Source organism: Amblyomma mixtum, chromosome 10 (assembly GCF_055824585.1).
Source record: "Amblyomma mixtum isolate Tamu chromosome 10, ASM5582458v1, whole genome shotgun sequence".
Lineage (NCBI taxonomy): Eukaryota > Metazoa > Arthropoda > Arachnida > Ixodida > Ixodidae > Amblyomma > Amblyomma mixtum.
The window spans coordinates 186,902,627-186,914,115 of record NC_143021.1 but is presented as its reverse complement, the minus strand read 5'-3'; the positions used below and the strand labels follow the sequence as shown (position 1 = coordinate 186,914,115).

General features: G+C 53.9%; 1 non-coding gene across 1 annotated transcript; it reads right to left on the bottom strand.

Annotated features, from left to right (window-relative positions):
• Positions 1-400: 400 nt before the first annotated feature.
• Positions 401-474, bottom strand: TRNAN-GUU (transfer RNA asparagine (anticodon GUU)). Its single transcript has one exon. It is a non-coding gene; the product is annotated as a tRNA-Asn (tRNA).
• Between the last annotated feature and the right edge of the window lie 11,015 nt (positions 475-11,489).

Below are 11,489 nucleotides of genomic sequence, written 5' to 3'. Positions count from 1 at the left end.
TGCGACGCTACTTTGGCCCGTACAAGGTTCGCCGTCGCATCGGTGACCTCGACTACGAAGTCATCCCCGACGGCACGACAGCATCTCAGCGACGCCGCACACGCCCGGAAGTCGTACATGTTGTACGCCTGAAGCCATATTATGAACGCTAAAGGGCTGGAAGTTTTCATTGTCCGTGTTTATTCTCATTTTAAAGCATCGAGACGATGCTTCTTTGGAAGGGGGGTAATGCCACGTATCATTGCAGTGTTGCTCAAATGTATAGGGGAATCCCCCAAGGTGGAGTGTAAATTTGTAATAAGGGAGTAATTACTCATTGTCATCCACCCAAGCGCAGCCATACGGCTACAAAGCAAAGCTATACAGCTTTCTCAGAAACTTCGTAGTTAAAGAAAAATTCGTCCTGGTCCGGGGTTCGAACCCGGGACCACCGCTACAACGGAGCAGTCGCTCTACCAACTGAGCTAACCGGGACGGCAAGGTTATGGTAGGGCGAGAGCGAATTGATGAATAACTCGAAGTGGGAACATTGTTGGTCAAATGTTTAGGGGAATCCCCCAAGGTGGAGTGTAAATTTGTAATAAGGGAGTAATTACTCATTGTCATCCACCCAAGCGCAGCCATACGGCTACAAAGGAAAGCTATACAGCTTTCTAAGAAACTTCGTAGTTAAAGAAAAATTCGTCCTGGTCCGGGGTTCGAACCCGGGACCACCGCTACACCGGAGCAGTCGCTCTACCAACTGAGCTAACCGGGACGGCAAGCTTATGGTAGGGCGAGAGCGAATTGATCAATAACTCGAAGTGGGAACATTGTTGGTCAAATGTTTAGGGGAATCCCCTAAAAGTGTGCGTTCGTTCACGCTCAAGGCAGCAGGAAAGGGTCGTTATCACTTTTGTTCGTGGCGCGAGAAGCGACCAGACTAATCTTGATTGTTCGCAGCCATGAAAGGCTGCATATAGGTTTTTCCAGATTACCGTAGATGATCTTGGCCTGTTATCTGGAAGTTTCCTTGCCGGCTTTAAATTGAGCGATGCCGCGAGCGGCGGACATTCGTAGTTCGACGACCGCCGAGCACGCTTGTTGCTGCCCGAGCTCGTCCAGAACCAGCGAAGTTTTTTTCGGCGCTGGCTTCGTGAGAAGTTTCGACAAGTGCAGGCGGACCCCGGATCCACTGCGGCCCGGAGGTTCCGCAACCAGCCTCCCCGCCCAGGCGCCGTGCCTTTGCCGGTGCTCGGGCAAACTGTGTGAAGTTCGTGCAAGCAGCAGCCCAGCCGGCCACCCGTGACGTCATGGGAGGCCCGGGACCTGCTGCACCTCCGGTGTTCCGTGCGCCGCCCCCAAAGGCGCACTGTTTCCAGTTCGTAGTTACTTCCGACCCGACGGCTGACGACATCGTCGACGGCATCGAGTCGGTTGTCGGCCCGAAAGGGCTAGAGAGCCTCCAACACCATGGAGGCATGAAGTTCTGCGTCGCCATGGCCTCGGCTGCGGCGGCAGAGAAAATGCTAGTGGAAGGCGCCTTCAACGTGAATGGCACTTCCGTCCCAGTAGCCTGCGTGGGACCCGCCGTGGTCCACGTGACGGCTTTTCGTGTGCCGCTGTTCGTGGGAGACGCGGCGCTGGCGGCAGCACTGTCCTCTTACGGAAAGGTGCTGGACATCACCCACCCCGTCCTCAAGGGCCGTCGTCACGTCGGCAACGGGACGCGCGTGGTCCGGATCGAGATGAAGCAGGCGGTGCCGAACTTCTTGACCGTCCAGGGCCACCGCGTCATGTTTGACTACCGAGGCGTCCGGAAGGTGTGTTCCCGCTGCGGGCAGGACGGCCACATCGGCGCGGCGTGTCGAACGCCGCGGTGCGCTCGCTGCGAGGTGTTCGGCCACGACACGGCAGGATGCGGAGCGGCTTGCAGGCGCTGCGGTGGAAGCCACGCCACAGCGGACTGCCTGCGGCCACGGTCGTATGCGGCGGCCGCCGCCTCGAGGAAAGCCCCGAGCAAACACAACGTGGCCACGGAAACACGGAGCACACCAACCCTCCGGACGCCTGTTGCCGACGTGGTCCCTACGACCAGCAGCCCGAGGGAGCCCGAGCCCACCCCCGCGACGGAGGTGCCCGTGAAGGAGCAGCTCGAGGGGTCGCCTTCAAACGAGGTGGAGCCGTTCGGTGCTGTTTTCTCGGAACCCTTGCCGCCGCTACCCCGTACAGCTTCCTTCAACACCGAGAGCAGCAGCGGCGATGAGTCGAGCGTGGCGTCGGGCGACCTGGTGGACGTACCGGACAAAGTCACGCCGCTTCGCCTGACAGGCGACTTGACGTGCGGCCAGGTGTCAGGACCGACGACTCCTGGAGGTGCGGACGACGCGCGCTTCCCGTCACCAGCCAGCCACACCCTCCCATCGGCGACCCTGGCGTCGGCATCGGCTTCAGCTGCGAGCGTCGCCAAGACCACGCAGCAACCGGTGAGCGAGGCCACAAGCGCCGACGGCCCCGAAAACATGGACTTTTCCCGACCAGACTTCAAACGTGCCCACCCCCAATCATCGGAATCCGAAGGGACTGTTAACGAACGTTCTAGCAAAAAAGTGCCGCGCGCGCCAAGCGCCGCCCATGGCAGCGCTCTTTAGGTTGTATGCTATGCCGTCGGTGCTCTTGGCAGTCATGGCGGTTGTGCATCTCCTCTCCCTGAATGTTCGGGGCTTTCAATCCGTAGACAGACAGAGAGAGGTGATGCACTTTGCCAGGGCTAGGGGCGTCGACATCCTGTTTTTACAGGAATGCAACTTCCGTACTTCACTTGATGTGCTGAATTTCACCACCCGGTTTTCTGTTTTTGCTTATTTTTCGTTGACTGATTTTCATATGTGCGGTGTTGGTGTCGTTTTTGTAAACCCCTGCCTGCGCGCGGGTGCTCATTGCACTTTCGGGCTGGACGGCCGCACTCTTGCGGTCGACTTCACACTAAACCAGCGGCGGGTACGTGCGTTGGTTGTATATGCGCCAGCACGGCGGACTAGTAGTTCTGATTTTTTTGAGCGCCTCGACTCATTCCTCCTTGATCCCTACCCCACTTTCATCGTCGGTGACTTCAATTGTGTACTTAACATCGACCGTGACGTCCGCGGACAGGGTCACGGTCGCCGTTATTGCGGTGCCCCCGCGCTCCGCGATCTCGTGACTCAGTTCCGCTTGTCTGACGCGTGGGTGCAGCTTCACGGGGATGCCTTTGGAGCGACGTTTGAGAGAGCACAGTCAGCGAGTCGGATAGACAAATTCTATTTTCCACCAGAGCTCGCTTCGTTTGTCGTTAGCTGCGAAGTTCTCGCGTTCCCTGCAGGCACGCCGGTGATTTCCGATCACCACCCCTTGTCAGTCAGGCTCGACTTTGGTGAGGACACCCCACGTACTGTTACGTGGCGCATGGACACGAGCCTACTGGCGGACCCGGAAAGCGTGGCGTCGCTGCGTACGGCGTTGGCAGCATCGTGCAAGAGCTTCGTTGCGACTGATTCATGGGACACACTCAAGGCTCGTTGGCAGGCAACTCTGGTGGCGGCCGGTCAAGACCGCAGACGGCGGGTAACTCATGCACTGAATGACACCCTCAAGCGCATCCGTATAGTGCAAAGGGGAGCACCCTTAACCTTTGCCATGAGCGATTACCTGAGTCTACTTAAAGCACGTTACCACGTGTTGCTCTGCCAGTCATCACGGGCAGCTAGTCGTGCACACCAGCTCGGGCGGCCGATATCAGACCCGGCTGTGCTACGACACGTACGCAGGCACGGCAGAGGAATTCGCTGCCGCTACTGTGCCTTTCGTGACACTCCCAGACGGCACCCAAAGCAAAACCACGGCCGATATCTGCACGATCTTCGCAAGCCACTTTTCGAACCTGTTCTCTACGGACAGTTGGCTACATCTTCAGGATGGCTATGACGGGCTTCTACAAAGTTTTTTTGGAAACTTGCCACGAGTAGCTGAAGAGTTGCATGAAAACCTTTGCGCACCAGCCACAAGCCAAGAGCTACACGCCATCCTGCAGAGTATGAATGCAGCCTCTGCCCCCGGTCCAGACGGCATTCCAACAAGTTTTTATTCAGACTTTTTTTACGAGATCCAAGGAGCGCTCCTGAAGATGGTCAACGGCTTCCTCGCGGATGGGTTACGTCCAAACTCTTTCCGCGAATGTCGCATCATACTCATTCCGAAAGCGGGCGGTGACCCCTCCGACCCGCAAGCATGGCGGCCCATAAGCCTCTTAAACGCAGATTACAAAATAGTCACATCTTTACTGAACACAAGAATGCAGACGATCCTACCTCACCTAATCCATCGGGCTCAAACCAGCAGCGTCCCTGACCGCTCTGTGTTTGATGCATTGGCACTCACTAGAGACCTGTTCACATTTGCCAGCAGGACGGGCTTCAGCGGGTGCTTTGTTTCACTAGACCAGGCGAAAGCATTCGATCGGGTGGAACACTCGTATCTGTTCGGTGTCCTCGAAGCCTTTGGATTCCCTCCGCAAATTGTCAGCAGGCTGCGCTTACTTTACGCAGACCTGAATGCTCGCCTCTCCGTAAACGGCCACCAGAGCGCTCCCTTCTCAGTCACCAGGGGCATAAGGCAAGGATGCCCTCTCTCCCCAACATTCTTCGTGTTATGCCTGGATCCACTCATCCGGCGCATTAACGACAGCCCATCCATACGCGGCTTCCCTCTGCCTGGCCAGGGCCAAATCAAGGTATCGGCCTACGCCGATGACGTGTCGCTTTTCCTCAAGGACGAGGATAGCTACGCCGCTTTTTCGCGGCTGTTTCTCGAGTACAGCGAGATATCTGGGGCCCTATTGAACAGGAAAAAAGCAAGGCACTAAGGTTTGGCACCTTCACACCGAACTTTGCGGGCGAGGTGGAGTGGGTGCAGGGAGTGAAAGTCCTGGGAGTAGTATTCCTCGCCAGCGGAGAAGTAGCCCGCGAAACCTGGACTAACCTCCGCACGAACGCTGAGAAACGCCTCTCGGTGGCGTCAACTTTCCGCCTTTCAATGGCAGAGCGCTGCTATATAGTTAAGTCCACAATCCTAGCCGCATGTTTTTTTGTCGCCCGCGTCGCAAACCCACCGCGCACGTTTGCGCGCAGGCTAACCTCGGCCTGTGGCTCTTTCGTTTGGGCGGGCAAAAGCGAACTTGTGTCACGAATGTTCATGCGCCTTCCATCGTACATGGGTGGGTTTGGTATACCTTGTATCCGCACCATGTGCAATGTGCTCGCCTTGCGAGGAGTACGAGATCTTGTACGCAACCCAGACTATCCCGGGAGAACACTCCTCACATACTTTCTGGGTACAGCGCGTAACGAGTTTTTTTCACAACACGTGGTTGGCCCTACAGCCGAGCAGCCCCCGGCATTTTTCGTTAATGTGCGTCGCACACTGACGTCGTTGACTGCCAGCGTGCCCGATCTGGATGTTGATGAAACCCCGCCCTCCAGGATGTGTGAAGCACTAACGGTCGCTGCGCTGACCCGCGAACAACTCCAGAAAACGAGACGGGGACGCTGGCGCCAACTGACCTCAGCTACGCTTCCTGCAGATGTCAGGGACTTCGGCTGGCTGCGAGGCTGGCGGGTCCTGCCCACAAGAGACCGCCTTGCGGCGTGGGGCGTGGCGCCCTCCGCCCGATGCCCGCAGTGCGGTCTGCTTGAAACTTTGCAGCACGCAATGTTTGAGTGTGTAGTTGCGCGCACCTTTTGGACATTAGTGTCACGCATGTTTTTAACCCGCCTGGAAGCGCGCACTAGTTCTCCCGAAGTGTTTCAAAATATGCTCTTGTGTGTCGGCATGTTCGTTTTGTGGCGGCAGCGTGGAGTGGCATCCTTAAATGGGCGTCCGCAAGGAACAATGTTCCCAATGTTGCAGCGCCTGCGCACGCGCCTCTTTGAACAAGCATGCATGGACGCTCTGTCAATGAGCGAGGCTGAGTTCTTGCGCAAATGGTCGACATACTTTATCGTCCTGCGCGGCGGTCGAGTATCGGCATTTCTACTGCATTACTGACGTGCTCAGTGCTGCGTCACTGAGCATGTGCTTGACTGATCAGAGCAATAAGTTGATCTGTTTTGTTTTGTATTTTCTATGTTAAAACAGAAAAAATAAACTTCTCTTTCTACGCCGCCGCCGAGTGATTCAGTTCTTTTGTGGGCGCAAGTCAGCCCAAATAAAGAGCTTCGTTTCCGAGACTGGTTGGTGTCTTCCTGACCGCTGGACTGCCGTCACTACAACGTGACAATATGGTAAATTCGGCAGCGGAGCTAGCGGGCGCCAAGCGAGCCAGACCCCAACGTCGGGCCAGCGGCAGCTGCGAGGCGGTTGTGGCAAGAAATTCGCTCGTAGCACAGTTGTTAATTGTACCAGCAACTCAGTAATGGTCAGCGATCCTCAAAAACGATAGTTTTCCAATTTCTTATACGATGGTTTATAATACGATGGTTTATAAAAATCTTTACCTCATTTTTATGACGCCGGCAGACGGGATTCAGTCTGGCCGACAGGCCGGCAGGCTCGGTGTACTTCACGTTCGCACAAAGAAATACAAAACAGCCATGCTACTAGAAAGTCTAGCTACTAGATTCGAGCAACGACAGCATGCCTGTGCAAGAGTGGAGCTTTCGGCAACGAAGCCGCCTGCGGAAACGCCGGGTGACAAACTCCTCGCTGCTCCCTGGCTGCTCTGGTCGTCGCTAAGCCTAGCTGGTTACGCATGGATGCCGCAGATGAGAGCGCTTCGAAACTGGCCAGCGCTCAAATAAAGCTGCTACGCTCGGCACCCCTTTACTGTCAACTCGCTTCATAATAAAAGATACGCTCGATTTCCGCGACGCCTTCGGCAACGGAGCCAGCAGACGGCAGGCAGCAGCAGCACCAAAGCGGCTATGGAATGAATTTCCTTGTATCGCAGTCTCCACTTTATGCTTCTACCAGCAGTACGGTATTGGCCAGCTATCGTCATAAATGATGCATATTTGACATCATCTATCCCAGGGCTTGCTATGAACGTGAACAATGAAAAAATTACGCAAGACACTTTGTCAAGACTAAACTGTGAAACGGTGGAAGCCTGGCCCGAGACACTGTGCTGCCGGACGAGCCTCGCCGCCATGATGCATGCGGCTTGGCCTCCCTTGAGCGCCGCTTCCACTCGACGGCCCTCGCACGCTGCGTGTTGGGCACGGTGTTATATAGGTGAGGACACTGCGCGGGCGACCAGATAAAGTACCAGCCCCGTCATCCGAACCGGGCCGCTGATAGCAGCGTCAGTGTCGATGAAGCGGTGAAACTTCGCCGGGCGAAAGAAAACATAAATGAACTATCTCGTTGCGATAGCAACCATGCAGATATCGCACGGCTCGTTTACGTCACAAAAGCCGTTCGCATGGCATCAACTGTTCCTTGCGCTGTCTCCAGTAGCATCGTCGTGGCACTTGGAGCAAGCTGATTGCGGTCCACGGCGGTGCGGTTTTATGCCAGTGCTTCCCGAGCGGCACGGTGGTGGTCGGTAAACTGCAGCAATGGGCCGCAAGTCCTTTGTTGAAAACTGCAACAGTAGCTTTCGGCGCATCAACATCTTTCAGTGCAATCACTTTGTTTAATTTTCAATCTTTTGCTTAAACTTACTGAAACCGCTACCTACCGAGCGACAATGAGCAAACGTTTTGGTAAACTGTAGGATGCAACTCTTCCGACCGCATACATTGTTAGCAATAGCGCCTGATTACGAAAAAAAGTCTTTCGGGGTTGCCGTTCACAAGTATCGGCCAGTAAAATGTGCGCGATTTTATTGCCTTTGTAAGTATAAGAAAAAATTTTAAGGGGGGGGGGGGCACTTTGTTGACCAAAAGTGCGGTGAGGCGGAAGCCTTAAGCGCGGTGTTACTGCTTGTGTCACTGATGTGTGGTTAAGATGTTGACCTTTGCCTGGAACGTGACAGCGTCTTGCAACGCTGCCAGGGAGTCCACAGAACGCCATCGCCCGTTCGGCTGTACGCCTTGCTCGTCGGTAAATTTCTTTTTGAGGAAAGGAAATGTATCTGTCTCGCATGTCTCGGTGGACACCTGAACCTCGCCGTAAAGGGAAGGGAGGAAGAAGGGAGTCAACGAAGACACGGTATTCATTAGACGCGCCCCAAGTTCATTCCAAACCATCGAGCTGGCACGGCGGAGTGGCTATCGTGCTCGTCTCGCACTCCGGAGACCCGGGTTCGATTCCCGATCTCGACCAATTTCCTCCTCGGTTTTATTTATTTATATGGTCTGACTATAAAGGTTAATTAGACTAATTGGTTAATTAAGCAAAAAACTAAACTCAGTCCCACTTGAAGCATCACTATACGATCCCTTTAATTGATGGTTAGTAGCCAAAGTACAATTGGCCCCGTTTGAAATTCGTGCACTGTGACGTCACGACCATTTCGAGCAATTGAAAAGCGTGACATTTCTGACAACTCCTGCTTACAACGATGAGGCATTAAAGGCTTCCACCTTAGAAGTACTTATATGCAGTGAGACGAGTTAGTGGCATGGGATGAACAGGCAAGACCAGCAAAATTCAGTGACGGAAAAGTGACGCGCAGTAAAGCGTGTTACGAATGAAATGTGCAGAAAAAAATAAATAAAAGTCATTACATTCATCTCGTTTCAGTGCAAACTGTGGCGCAGTCAAAGTTTGAGAGCACCCTTGCATCAGTGGCAGAAGCGAAGACCAGAATAATTGGTTATTGGCGTGTTAATATTGTTAAGGTTAATCCTTCGTTGCGCCTAACAGCGACAGCGCAACGAGAAGTTCAATTTCGCGCTTGATGTTGCAATGTGGTGGAGTGCGGAGCATATCACCCGACGAATAAGGCATGGTTCTTTTACAGTAGGCGCTCTGGAAACATAGTTGTTGCACTTTTAGTTAGCGTAAATTAAAGCAACGGGACTGCTAAAAACATCCCGTAAAACATGGGCGTGCTTGAGTGCGCTATCGGGGGAAAGGCGAAAAAAACACATCCAAATGAGCGGACAAATCAAGAGCAAGCAAACGACTGAGTAAACAAACGGTATAATAAGCAAGTGTATGGAATTACGTACAAGCGGCGCGCACCTAAGCTGTAGCAAATGCTACAATTATTTAAGGAACGAACTAACTAGCGAAGGAACGAGCAGGGCACGCAGCAGGCGAACGAATGAACCGCCAACTAACACACGAACCGACGGGCCAAAGGTGAAGAGAACAAAAAAGACGAGCGATGGTTAAATGTTCGGTTATCAGAGCGCCGGCACTTATCCGTGTAGCAGGTTCAAAAAACCCGCCAGAACTCATCGCCTTCAAGTAAACCAGCGCGAAGCCGCTGCTTCACAAAACTGCAGTAGGCAGCGAACCGGCAAGAGTGTTTTCCTCTTTTCACCGGCAACAGTTTTCGGGAAAATGGTGTTCACGAAGCGCGAATTCCCCACAAAAAAGTATTGCCTCTCACTACGACTCGGGCCGCCGAGCGAACAGCCATCTCGTGGCACTTCTCGAACCTAGGGGACTTTACCTGAGAGCGGCGCGGGCCGCTCTGTACTCACCTTCCACGTGGTGTTGGCCGCGTGTTGGGCGACGCTGGTATGGCGGGACTAGGCATCCTTTCCGCTCGATACCGCAAAGCACAGTGCCGCCGGCGCGCCGAAGCAGAGGGCCGCCACAAGCGCCTCGCGACAGCTACGTGCGGGCGCGCCGCCGAGCACAAGGCCGCCGCGAGCACCGACGCCGTGAGTCAGCCCGCGCAGCGCCGAGCCGCTCCGACACCCGCGCCCGACGACGGTGACGTCACACACGCGCGCCAATCAGGAGGCGCGCACATGCGTCTAGCGACAGTGACGTCACGGCTTGGAGGAGACAAATCAGGACGCCAGAAAGACTTGACAGGTTCTGCTAACGGACATATGAGCTTGACAATGAGCCATTATAGGCTTCCGCCTTAATACTCGCGCGTTTTTCAGGCACCGTCGGGGGCCATCAAGGGTGGCAGGCCGGCCCGGCCCCGAGGAACACGCCTACGTCATACTGACACGGCCGCTGAACATGACACTGCAGGGGTGGCCACAGTACTGTCAGTGACTGCTGACCTGTCACTAGGAGCTTCGTTCATCAGTTCGTCTCTTTCTCACGAAGGTTAGCACTTTTGCAACGCTTTCACAATACTGCGCACACTTTGTTGCTGCCAGATTACATGCAGGTATGGCTAAACCAGACGTAGCAACTTATTGCTCTTCCGTCGGTTCCGTTCCTTGCAGAATCTTCCACCGGCCTCATCAATGCCAGGCGGCCACTTGGGAAACTTCGAGCTAAGCTCAGGCAGCTCGGTAACCGCAACAAGAGGCTGGAAGGACGGCTGCCTCAGCGCAGACGGATGAAGACCACTGCTGACATGGTAGAGAGTGTGCGTGAGCGTTTAACTCCAGCTGTTGCTGCTTTTGTTGAAGCTCAATTGAAGACAATGTCAGCAGGTTTGGCCGTCGATGGTACAGCCAAAATAAAGCCTTTGCTTTAGGTTTATGCTTCCACAGCCCGAAATGTATTGCAGGAAACTCCTAAAACTTCCATCTGTTAGGTCTCAGCAGCTGTGGCTTGCACGCATACCACTGAGGGTTGGATTTTATCCTGAAATGTTTGCTTTGATCGAGAGACGCGCAGCGTCTTTTCCACGACAGGACAGGACTTGCGCCATAATATTTGAGGAAATGGATATTTCAAAGGAGCTGTCGTACAATCCACTGTCTGACAGGTTTGAAGGACTTGAAGAGTACAGTGCAGAACAAGGTCCAAATCTTGCAAACAAGGCGCTTGTGTTCATGGCCAAAGGAGTATGTACGCCGTGGAAGCAGCCTCTCGGCTATTTCTTTGCAGATAAGGCGGCGCTTGCGGCTGTTCCGCATGACCTCTGTAAATGCCACGAAATGTTGGTTGGAGCTGGATTGCAGCCTGTGGCAGTGGTTTGTGATCAGGGGAACCAGAATGTTTCTTTGTTCTCAAACCTTGTGACCATTGAGAAGACCTACTTAAGTGTGAATGGTGAACCACTTTTCTTTATTTTTGATCTACCACATTTACTCAAGTGCTTGCGCAATATGTTCTTCAAGTACAACACCAGGGTAGACAGTGACACTCTTAAGAGCTCGTACTACATACGACAGGCTTATGAGAGGGGATAGAGAAATGCAGATTCGATCCATCACGAAGTTGGGTGCCCGGCACTTCACTGTAACTTTTGCTTCGAAGATGACTTTAAACTCGCAGCTCAGTTATTCAGCAATCATTGCGCTGCTGCAATGTGCGCATTGGTAATGTTCCAGCAATTGTCAGCAGAGGCTATCCAAACAGCCAGATTTGTTGAGAGAATCGATAGACTCTTCGATAGTTTAAATATTTCGCAAAAGCGGGGAAAGTATCCGCACGCTTCTGCG